Here is a 12468-nt window from a genome sequence, read left to right as displayed (position 1 = left end):
TGCAATTTGAAGTGTTTTCTCATTTGACTTTCCATCTTTAAACCCTTGGTCTGTCTATGAAAACACCAAAAATTCAGAAATGGTTAAATGCTACTGAGACACACATATTAATAGACCATAATTAAGTCTTTCTTTGATTTTCCGTACTTATACTATGCTCTTGCACATCTTAAAGTTTAAGTTGTGTGTCTGTAAGTGAATGAACATATACGATATTCCTCTTTACCTGTGTCAGCAGAGTAGCAGCTATCCATCATTGTCACATTTGTTTATTGGTCTTACTGTCATCCACCCAGACCTGTACCCTATGGAGGTGTTCTTTTGAGAGATGTGGCCTTTCTTTACTGACTATTCCTTGCAGACAGCTGTTGCTAATTTAGGAAGAATTGTTCTTTTCAGGCATTCATGCACTTACTTTTCCAAGGTATTACATTTTTCCTGCTCCTTGGAAACCTATGTGAGTATATAAATGGATTTACATATGTGGATTTTAAAATAAGAAACATCATCCAGGGCATTCTGATGATTTAATACTGGTTTTTGTGGTGTTGGGTCATGATAGATACTATAATTGATGCAAAATGTTTAGTGCCAAATGAAAATATAGAGTACTAATAAAACACAAGCAAATAAACACTTAAAAAAAACCCAACAAAACAACAAAAAAAAAACAAAAAAAAAAAAAGGAAAGCAGTTTCAGATATTTCTACAATCTGAAATGAGATTTTGATTAGAGGACTGGGGGCTAGGCAGGGCAGGACTAGGCATATTGAACAGATACAACTTCCTCTGCTTGAGTAACTTTGGTTTCCAGTCAAGAAGAAAATATGAGTAGAAGATGGTGCTGCTTAAATATAACAAACCTGGATAGATCATTTGTCAAAGCCAGAAAGGTCACCCAGGGATCTGCTGAGAACACTGCATTGCTCTTTATTAAACTGGATAACACACACAAACTCTAGTCCCATCTGTACCGGACATCCAGAGATTAATATAGGATTGCAGCATTATAGTTGTCATTATAAAGCCTTTCCTCCACAGATAAAAGAGCTTCTGAGTCATTAATAGATGAGACCATATGGTGTCCCTCCGAAACAAGCTCTGTAAAGATGAAGCACCGACGCAGCAGTGGAAGGGACTCCTCTGAGTTACTGCTTGTGTTGAAAGATGTGGTGGGGCTGTGGGTCCATTTGCTGTATCTCACAGAGGATTTTTATCAGCAAACAAAGCACAATGGCTGCAGAAGAAGGTGCTGTACCCTGACATTTTTACAACAGGAAGACCACTGCTTTTGAAACCTCGCTCTTCACCTTGGGCTGTATGGAGAGCTCTGTTTATCTCTGTTCTCAGTGCATCAGCAATGTTGTGCTCCTTGAGTCCTGAAGTACGCATCTTTAGCCAAAGAGTTGGGCCTGGCACAAAGAACAAAGTCTGTGCTGGCTTCTGGGCAGCAGGAGTGAGAAAAACATTCCTACATAGGAGTAAACCATATAAAAAATATCATTTTGGAAAGTCAGCAATAAAACTAGAAACAGAATCCCATTTCTCTTCCACTTTCTTTCTACATGGACACAATTAACTTAGATGTTCACTACAAAAAAAAAAGGCAATTTGAGAATGCCAAGGCTTTATTCAGCACTAACCTGTCTTCAGTGAAGTTAATGGATAGGCAGCAAGGATGAATTTTCTTTTGATCTAACTCACAGTAAGAGGGATTTCCTAATCAGACAGTTATTTGCTAAACAGTCCATTTTAACGTCTTTCTTGGTTCTTCCCCTTTCATTTACCTCTTCCATTTCTGCAGTTAATTGTGCTCAGTGCTTCTGCAAGAGCTCTACAGAGAAAGATTAATGAAACATCCTGTTAATTCAACTCCCTTCCTTTACGTATTGTACCTGGAGCACGCCGAAGTGAAGGGACAATTTTGGTGGTTGTATTGATGACTGAACATTCCAGTTCCTCTGCATTGACAACGTTGTAATAGAAATCATACCTGTCCTGCAACAACATTAGTGTAGGAAGCTGGAGGGCAATTTCTTCTAGAAGGAACAGTTATTTAAGAAAAGATGTGTGGTATAGTCTTGTAGGTGTGTAGGAAGTTGCTGTTTCTGGTTTTACAGCATATTTTAAATTACTTTCCTATTCTCTTCCCTCTGCCCTCTCAGTATCCAGATGTTTTCAGCAACGTCTTTTCAGCTTTAGTTTCTTGTTAGTCCCTCTTCTCTTTCTTCTCTGTTTACTGATTTCCATCATTAGCTAATAATTATACGTGTTGTTTCCATTCTATTTGAAAGTGATTTTTGGCCTTTCATAGTGTCACAATGTGGTTTCTTTTCCTCAGGAGAACCTAATTTTTCCTACATTCCAGACTCTTTTCTCAAAATACCTGAAATGGTGAAATCCCTTATCCTTATCCGTTATTATATAGGTCCCAGTGTTTGTATTCATCCAATAACTCCCTCCTCCAGTCTTCTTTCTAGGCACCTTGTCCTTTGTCACCACTGTCCACCACCTCCCCATCACTTCTTGCTGTACTCCAGCTCTTGTCCTGTTGCTGCCAGGATTAGTGCAATAGAAGGAGCACTGAAAATCCATGAGAGAGAGGGTCATTGCTCTCAGCTATCTCAGCAGACCACAAAGTCTGCATCAGCTAGCAGCATCTGCTTCAGGGCTCTTAGTCCCTAAATCTCAGCTTGTGCAACATACGTGCTTCCTGCAGATCAGATTTCCTGGGAAAATGGGTACCAAACTCTGACAAGTCTTTATGGAGTGCAGGCTAACCGAGCTACTGCAGTGATTTATAACCTTTTCAAAAATGGTCTGGACACAAGAAAATAGCAATTTTCTGACATGAGGGCATTCCCCTGACAAGTATCAGCTTCTATCTCTAAAGCAGGAAGGCAGTAAAGAATGATTTTTAATATGGACCAAAACTGTATATTTCATTTCTCAGTTCTTAGAAATTTTTCTTCCTGAGTTTTTAAGTACTGTTAGAATTCTTGAGATTTTTGTGCTGCTTTGACAACAAAAGAATATATCAACCTCCCCAGCTCTTCAGTCAGTGTAAAACTGGTTCCTGTGCCCCAAGCTGGTCACACCAAATGTTCTTTCTGCATTGCTGGTCCCTGGCTGATGTAAACTAGTTTCTCACAGCTGTGCCAGCCTACCTAAAATAAGCTGGTATGTACTGCAGCTCTATACTGTCTCCAGCTGAGTCATGCAGACAGAGGGAACAATCTTTTTTGCAGGAAGACTGGGAAGCTTTTCTAGACTGGATCATCTCCCTACCATCTTCACTCTCAGACTGTTTCTCACATCACTGTAGGAAGCATTGACACATTCGCCAGCAGACATAGACCAAACATGGAGCAGCACTCACTCATGCTGTGGAGTCAAGTGAGGCTGCCAGGATGGCGAATTTCTGTGTAGCCAGCAAGGTGGCAGGAGAAGAATGTCCATGCCTCTCTGGTGCTAGTAGCTGCTCTTCCTAAATGCAGCTGAATGGAAGGATCCCTTCAGTGAAGGATGTGCTAACCTGGATTAGCCAAAGGAGGCTCTTTAGATCGCTGGTGAGGGCCAGATTATCACCCAAAATGCTATTCAAATTGGGTGGCAACATTCACTGCTATGTCACTACAGCACAAGATTCATAATACATCCTGACCACACCCCTTTCAACTCTGCTCTATCAAGGGTTTTGCCCTGCTCTACTCTGGCTTTTTCACTTTTTTGGCTTCTGGAGAGGGGTGTCTCCATCTCCATTTGTCCCTCTTTCCCTCCTATCATTAGACTTTAGTAGCCTATCAGACTTGCTCATAAAGCCATCTCTCTCCTTCACAAAGATACGGTTCCTGATGCCATTCCATCACTTCAAATCAATCACATAATATTCCAACTCCTGAAGTCTTTTACAGACAAAAGTAACATTACAAAACAACTGCTTGGCTGTTTATTGATACACATTAGTACCTGGGGAGAAATAAGAATGAGCACTCCAATGCTGGTTTCTGTGTGTCACCAGCAATTTCTCTGTGAACCCTGGATATGTGACTCCAGCTGTGGCAGAGAAGCAGGTGTGAAAAGGCAGTATGGCAGCATCCTCCAGTTTTCCACCATATGGCTGGTACAGGGCTCACAAGGTGAAACACTGAGGAAGTGAGTACCTGTGTGAAAACCGTAAGCTACCAAAATGCACCCATGACTGAAAGGTTAATAAATTCTAAGCCTATGTCTCAGGCATGAGGAAAGATCACTAAATCAATAGACATTGATATTATTATTATAGATATTATTGTTGGGATCAATCCCCCAAAAGTCATTCCATCTGCTAGCTCTGAAAGCTTCTTCCAGTCTCCAATCTTATCTCACCCTCCCCTAGCACAAGAAACTACTCCCCTCAATTCTCCACCTCTCCTGCACCTTGCAGAGAGCTTAATTGCTCTCTCAGCTTCAGTTCTGAGCAACAGAGAAGATAGTTGGATATCTTGCAGATAGCTAAGCCCAAAAGACACAACAAATTCACGTTCACACTTCCTCCTTCTCCCTGTTCCTAGGTTGCACAGCAGTAAATTGCTTTTCATTTGCTGGGTCAGCTCTCTGACCAGCAAGTAGATCAAACTGGAATCAAGGCTTTGCCCTCTGCCCAGGTACACATAGTGACAGGAAGCATATTAACAGCTGTGAATATTTGGATGTCAGGTCTCGGTAGCATCCTTAAGGATGTATGTGACCTTCTCATGTCCCAGAACAAGTATTTGGCTTGGACCGTAGTCCAGCTCTAAGTCTAACCCTACTCTGCAGGGTTCTGAAGCCATTCATTGCTGATGCCTGCCTGCCAGCTCCCAGCAGCACCAGCACACAGCAGAAGGCTCCAAATGTTGCTCTTGCTGTCAGTGAAAACAAGATCTTCTGGGGCATATCAGTGCTGCTGTAGGTGAGAGGCAACAGATGGAAAATAGGTTTAGAAGCTCTGGGGACATCCATGATGCTCCAGGGAATGCAGATGGCCTGGAACAATCACAGTAAAAGCAGCAATAAAATCATTCAGGGCCTCTTACCTTACAAGAGGCAAAGGAGCAACTTGGCCACCTCGTAAACAATGCCTGTGACAGATGGTTGAATATCTATCTATTCAGAAGTTGCTAATGCAGGGAAGTATTATGGCAAACCCCCAATTCTGCTAACCCACAAATTCTAAACAGAAGATACACAGTTGTAAGGTTCACTCAGAAACCAAAGAGCATCAGTAAGGAAGTAGTACTTCCTTACCTTTGTCTAATCTGGCTCATTAGAAGAACAAGAAAAATACGAGAGCTGATGTTTTAAGTTATTTTCTCTCTGTTCCACTGACCCTGATCTTGAAAAGAATGCATGAATTCATCCACACTGCATTCAATCTTCTCCTGGTGCCTTCACTAGGTGGGGAAAAGCCTTTGAATCCTTACCTATTTAAAATTATGCTTGTACTAAGAGAGCACAGACAGAAGCATTATCTCTTGTTGCAGGGTTTCATAGCTGGGTTACAATTTGAGGAAGACGGAAGGTGTTAGGAGAGCAGGAGACAGCACTCTACTTGCTGAGTTATTCCATCAGCCCTAATAGGTTAACTTGCAGAATAGCACACCATGTAAGAAAGGTACAAGAACTGGACCCTGAAAAAAACCCAAAGTGTCTGACCAAATATTTCTGTAGCTGAAAAACACTTTATTCATTTATCATAAAAATGAAGCAACACAGAAAAAGACAACTTTGGCACAAGTTGCATGAGCACCTGATAGCTGGTTGCTGTTCCCGGTGGCTCAGGAAACCCTTCTGAACTGGGTTATTCTACAGTTCTATGAGATTTCCAAACCCTCAAGCAACAATTTAAACAACAAAATGGAAACTACATGTAAAAGCCTTGTATTATGAAGGAGAACTGTTCTTTGGAGAGCTTCACCTCTCCAAATCCAGGTGTGTTCTGTGGTTCTATCATTCCTGCTTTTCTAAGTGGAGGTGAAAGAACTCCACTTGGGAAACAAATGTAATGGGTTTAGTAGTTAAGTCAGAATAAAATCAGAATTTAAGCACATGCATCCACCTAATGCTGTATGAATATGTTAGAAAAAAATAAAGTTAAAAATAATATCCTACTTCTACAGGTTACCTCTGTACATAGTTTTTTACGAGGGGGATAGTAGGCCTAAGTCTATTTTGCAACTTTGTATTTGTACCTGTACAGTTACAGCAGCTGAAAGTTTAGCTAAGAGTTCCTGTTTACAGTCCATATTCCTAGTTATCATTCTAACTCTTCTGTATTGTACATGAGCACCTAATAAAGACAAAGTCACCCAAAAAATATAACCTTCTCTTGAGGGCCTAGTACCCAGTTTGCAAGTAGAAAGCTGGAAAAATAAATGATGAGTGCCTTGCTAAAGGACATACAGAGAATATCTGTATTGGTGTCTGGATTTTAGACCTTGCTGCCTTATCTACCAGCTCCTTCACAGCAGTGAATAAAGACTTCATACGTGTAGCAAAATTCTATTTCCTCATATTGTTTAAATAATTGATGGCTATTTTAATTTTTATTTATTTATTTTAAGGTGTTCAACCACTATAACTGCTGGAGATTGCTTCCTTAGAGGTTAGGTTTTGGCTGATTCTTCTTGCTGTTGCCTGTCTGTAGTTGAGAAAATCCTACCATCTGCTGGAGAGAAGAAAATCTGCTCTGGCTCCTGCAGCTGTAACTGTTCATCTTCCTGCACCCTATGTGCTCCTGTCTCATTTTTGTTTCAGTATTTTTTGTTGTAGTCTTAAGTTTAAGATGGCTTAATTAGTCAGATACTCACTCTATTCTTTAATGACCACTGCTGTTTCACAATGAGGCAAACATAACCTCCATTCATAGGAATTAGAAGCTTCATGTGGAGGAAAAAAAGCTTACTTCATCATATTTTTATTACTTCTTGAGGCATAAGGTGACTTGAACAAGTATGTTCCTGCAAAGCAGGCTTTACATGCTGGCTAGAGCAGAATAGAGGAAAATTAGCTCAGTAATAGCACTCCAGTCCAGTACAGCTCTTTTACAATGTCCAACAAGGTTACTCCTAGGAAGCAAGCCCAACAATCCTACCCGTGCCTTTGTCCAGGAACAGAAGCAACTTGAGTCAGCTCTTCAAATTCTGGTCAGTAGAGCAGGTGGACTGAGCTGCCTGAGCAATGCACTCGTCACATCAGATACTTTGTCATAGCTTAGAGGCCATCTAAGCATGAAAACAAAGAGAAGCCCCTGGTCTCCGTTACCTGCTGCAAGCTTTGTCCACCATTTCTTCTTAAAGCACGCAGTAAATGCAGCACTGACCCATGCACCACCTGTTTGTTGAAGCAAAAGGAATGCTGTCGAAGGCTAATGTGGTCTGACTGCTTTGGGGAACAAGATACCTCACTCAGAATCCCCTTGGGTCCCTTTTCACAGCCAGCTTTCTTCAAGACCCTAACCCAGTATAGAGCATGTGTCTATTACCTATTCGAAGCGTGGTAACAGTTTCTCTTGTCAGTCCTGCCAGCCTGGGGTCTGTTTCAACATATTTCAGGTTCCCTGAAGAAAGAACACATTACAGCGACCTCCCTGTCTACATTAATGCATTGATTTCTAAAGCTTTATTAAAGAAAACAAAAGGTCAGCATATTTGCCATCCCTAGCATATGGTCTTAAACACAGGACAGCAGCTCTTCCATGCAATCACACATAACATGCCCACAGCTTGTTCTTGCATCCTGACTCCAACTGCCAGGGATTTGATGGATTGATAGGCAGGAGCCGAAGCAACAGTTACGGCACTCTTAGACTTTGCCAGAAGCACCATCCTGACTCTGAAGCAAACCCAAGAGCAAAGATACCAGGAATACACTCTTGGGTGTGACTGCTGGGGTCACTCTGAGCTTACCAGTATCACAGACATTTGTTGCAACTGTATCTACCCTTTTGCCCATGTAACTCATGTTGGTATTTTCTTTCCTGGCTAACCCTAGTTTTTGCGCTGTGATGCAGCATGACAAAAAAGAGCAGGAAGTCACGGAGACAGAGAAGATTTTTCCCCCATTTTCCCCCAGTTTCACTATTTAAGGCCCCAAATGTTACCCCAAAGTCCAACACGTATCTATTTAGACTCCCAGCTTTTAAACACTATTCATAATGACGCACTATTTAAGAGTCAAACCCTTCCATAACTCTGCAAGTCACAGGTTTAAAAAGTATTATTTTCCTCTTTCTACTATGCATAAGGCAAGGAAAGCAAAAGCAGTGACCCATATTTTAAACACTGTTATCTTGCTTTGGGTGTCTGTAGTAATGCCATCAAAAGTAACAGAATAATTTATGGCCCACTACATACCTGTCTGCATTATGAAACAGTGAAACAAAAAGGAGCACATAAAAAATCCAGGAAGATAGCAAGAGTATCTTTGATCGCATATGTTAGTTATCTCTTCAAGTACATAAAATAAACCAGTAGGTTTGGCTCTGCATTCTGTGCATCTTACACCTAGAATAATCATACAAAATCATGTAAAAGGACCCTCATCTAACAGCCAAAATCCTTTCCATGAAAAGGTGAAAATCCATCCAGCCCACAGCTTGTTTCTTCCTGGACAGCTGAGGAAAAACGAGAGAAAAAGATGCATTCGGCAGGATATTTTTTCTTGCAATAAGCTTGTTCCCACTGCTGTAGAATATAATTTCATTACATCATACAACTGAAAATGAATATAATGCTTGAATTGCTTGATGCTTTACTTTCTAATGGAACTAAGTTCTTCTGATCTGATCTAAAACAACATACAGTGATGGAAGAAAAAAAATGCTAGAAAACTATTGTTTGCACCAAAACCAGTCCCTCGCTGTGCAAAAGGTAGGCTAAACACGAACATCATAGGTTTTCTCAGGGAGTGTCAGAAAGCAACATTGTAAATAATTTAAGTTGCATATAATCTTGTTATGAGATGCTACTGTATTGCAGTGAGATCCAGGAAAGACATATAAATAAAACCCTGGAATCCCAAGGTGCTGCAGGAAATAGCAGGCAGATGGAGCTAGTGATTTATGCATCATCTGAAACAGAGGATAAGTGAGAGTGTTTATAGGAGCCATCTGCAGCTTTATACACTGATCCTACAGTCCATTTGTTATATTTGGGCTTGACACCAGCAAGAAGATCCTTCAGTACACAAGCAGCAGTGAACTATAATGGGAGTATAGTGAGATCAGTTGTAATGAGGGGTTTGAGCTCCCTGGAAAGAGTAGCTTACCTCAGTCTTTTGCTGAAGAAGGAAGCTCCTGCTGAAGATACCCCATTGCAACACTCACAGACCTACTAGACTTTTCAAGGTAAAGCGTTCCTATGTTTGAGAAACCAAGTCACAAATCTTGGCATGCTTATCTTCTGTGACCTGAGCCAAAGCCTTTGACTTCCTACTTCAATATTTCCATCTGTGAAAAAAGGGGATACTTTATTTAGCTCATAGAGATGTTGTGGGGACATTTTGGCATTTCTATATTGCTTTAACTATGAGAATGCACTCTGCAGTGGAATACAGTGCACATTACTTTGAAAGGCCACCAGCCCACCTTTCAGGGCACATGAAGCATGTGTTTCAAAACTTTTTCTTAGGCTCCAAATTATAGCAATTCAGATAAGGCTCCCAACTGTACCAAAACACTGTGTCACTTGGAGTCCAGTACTGGAGTACAGAGCCAGATCTACCCCTGATGAATAGACCATGCTTTAGAAAATAATAAAAAATGAAGTTAGAAAAATATATAAACATTAATTTTAATATAACAGTGTGCTGACATATTTGAAGTGGAAAATGATAATCAAATGAGGTCTTCTGAGTGTTCACAAGCATTCTAAGGTTCTTTTGCCCATCCACACAGCAAAATTTATCATGACATTCCTCCACAGAAGTCATATTTTAATAACTGCCTTTTTACATGGGAAAAGTAAGAAGGATAAAAAGACTCTAAGGGAGAAATCCTATGGCATCCAGGTAAGGTTAAATCTTGGCCCCACTGAATTTAATCAGAAGTTAGATGTGGCCCCCATTTTAGGCCTTTGGGATGGGAAGTTCTAAAATGTCCTTCTGTTATCCCTTAGCCCCTGGATCTGGGACTATTCTGGTGCATCCCTACAGCTTTCAAAACCTGCAGGATGCAAAGCACTGAAATGAATGTGGAAATTCATCAGAGAGACATTTTACCCCCTAATTCAATACACAAAGGGAGACCCCAGAGCTAAAGCACCTCTTCACTGATGTAGACAAATCTTCAGTGACATCTTGAGAAATCCTGAGCAAGCTGAGACAGTCGTTGAAGAAATGAGGAAACCTGGACATTGTGGCATTAAGATGCCAGCTTAGCAAGAAAAAAAAATTGCCCACATTCATATAGGTTGAGTACTAAAGGCAAAATGATATCCGAGACTGTCCTTCGTTTGAGGCCTCTGCAAGTAAAGCAACAGAAGGAAAAATCTTTGTGCCTCTGGAGCTTTAGACTAAAATCGCTTAAGAAGGCAAGGCATTTTCACAACCAGTCACCACCCTCACAGAGTGGTATTACAACTAATTTTTTCTGCACACACTTTGCAGAGATAGCAGAAAGCAGGTCATGCAACAAGATCTTTCTCCTCTTTTCAACAAAAAACTTCTGGGGACAAAAATTAACTTAGCTCCCACTTGGTCACATTGTTTTTTACAAGTGAATGCCCTAACAGGGGCAGAGTACTTGGAAGTATTTTGCGTTGGTTTTGGTTTACATCACATGGAGCCATATGTTGCAGAAAGGCAAGTAACAGGCAGTCTCTACCTTGTCATCAACAGGCTGATGGCTGCTTTTAGCAGACACTAAAGTTATACCTGGTGGAGGAGAAAGAAGAGTATTTAGAGGCAGAAACATACAATTACTCTCAGATTTGATTTGGTTGTAAGTAGTAGCATTTCAGAATTTTTCATTCCAAAATTTTTTAGAAGCGGCATTTTCTTTTTACAATTCTTTGCATGTATATGAACAGTGGTATCAACTATTCTACTAACAGCCTGCCTAGCCATTTTTTCAGTACCATACGAAACCACGGATTTACTGTAAGGAAAAAGTGTAAACCCTGTTACAGATGGGGATGTCATGGAAGATGCTGCTGCAGACATGCAGCCCCAGGGAGGCCTGAGGGGAAAGAGTGAGAAGGGAAGAGTGGTAGAGAGCAGCCACCATGCATCAACCACCTCCTCACCTTGGGATGACTGAGTGACGCACAGGGAAAAAGGGGTCTGGGATGGGAGCAAAAGAGCTTGGCTGATGTGGAGCCTGGAGAAAGAAAAGTGTTTTCTTAAAGTGTTCAATTATGTTTTCTCTCTATCTCTTCTGCCCTTCCCCCCCACCCCCCCACCCCCCCAATACCTGAATCAGTGATGAGAAGCTGGTGCTAAATGGCAGTAGATTAAGTAAAAATTCCCTTAGTTGAGAGTATTTTTCCTGTAACAGGATGAAGAGAAAAACTCCCAAACCCAGCCATCTCCCATCTTTGCAGTTCCTGGTAGTTCAAAACTGTTCCCACCTCCCCTTTTTTGTATTAACCCTAGTAACAGGCTGTTTTTTCTGGGACTTACAGGCTGGGTACCTACCTGCAGTTATTCTCTCCCCCTCCCACTTATGCAGTCATGTTGTTCATTGTCTTGCTGTCATGGAGGCTCTCTCTTTTCCTTTCATTTGCTTTCATGTCTCACCTCCACATTTTTCCTCCTGTGCCTATTCGTATGCCTCCCTCTGCTGTTTTTTATTCTAGGCTTCACAGCTGTGTCGTTTGTATGAAGTACTGCATGAACGGCAGCACAAAACGCATTTTCCTAACAGGCAATGCTTTTCCTAGGAGCATAGGGAGTGCTGGGGAAGGGGCAGGCAATTTTAGTCCTACTCATACCGCAATGATCTTTCCACTGACTTAACAGAATCCTACTTTTGAAGGCAGGTTCATATTCAGAATCACTACAGTTTATTAAAAGTAATCATGTAGGTTCAGATTCAGCTATTTTAGAGATGAGAAGCATTATTTAATGGAGCTATTTGCTAAGTTAAAATTTCTATTAAATGAAACAGACCTTGAAATTCTGTTTTTCAGCTTTCTGCATGTAATAAGCTTGAATATGCACTCACTCCCACTGGTGCAACTCAGCTGGAAGGAGTGGGTTTATTTCTGAGTATATAAGTACCACAGAGCAGAATCAAGTTAGAAATAACATAGGAGAATAACATAATGAAGTGTCCAACTGCAGTGGGTTTTTCAATCATATGGGTTCACGGCTATTGAAAACAACTGAAACTGTGCAAGAGCTTTTCTTTAGCAAATAAACACAGGCTGGGCTTCAGGAAGTTACCTTTACACTAGCAAGACATGATTACTGAATGGTTTAAAACATTTTTATCGAATATAGTTGTAT

This window comes from Pezoporus occidentalis, unplaced genomic scaffold, assembly GCF_034315485.1.
Source record: "Pezoporus occidentalis ecotype Australia unplaced genomic scaffold, CSIRO_AGI_Poc_V1 ctg17, whole genome shotgun sequence".
NCBI classification, from domain to species: Eukaryota; Metazoa; Chordata; class Aves; order Psittaciformes; family Psittacidae; genus Pezoporus; species Pezoporus occidentalis.
Note: the sequence above shows the minus strand (reverse complement) of the source record.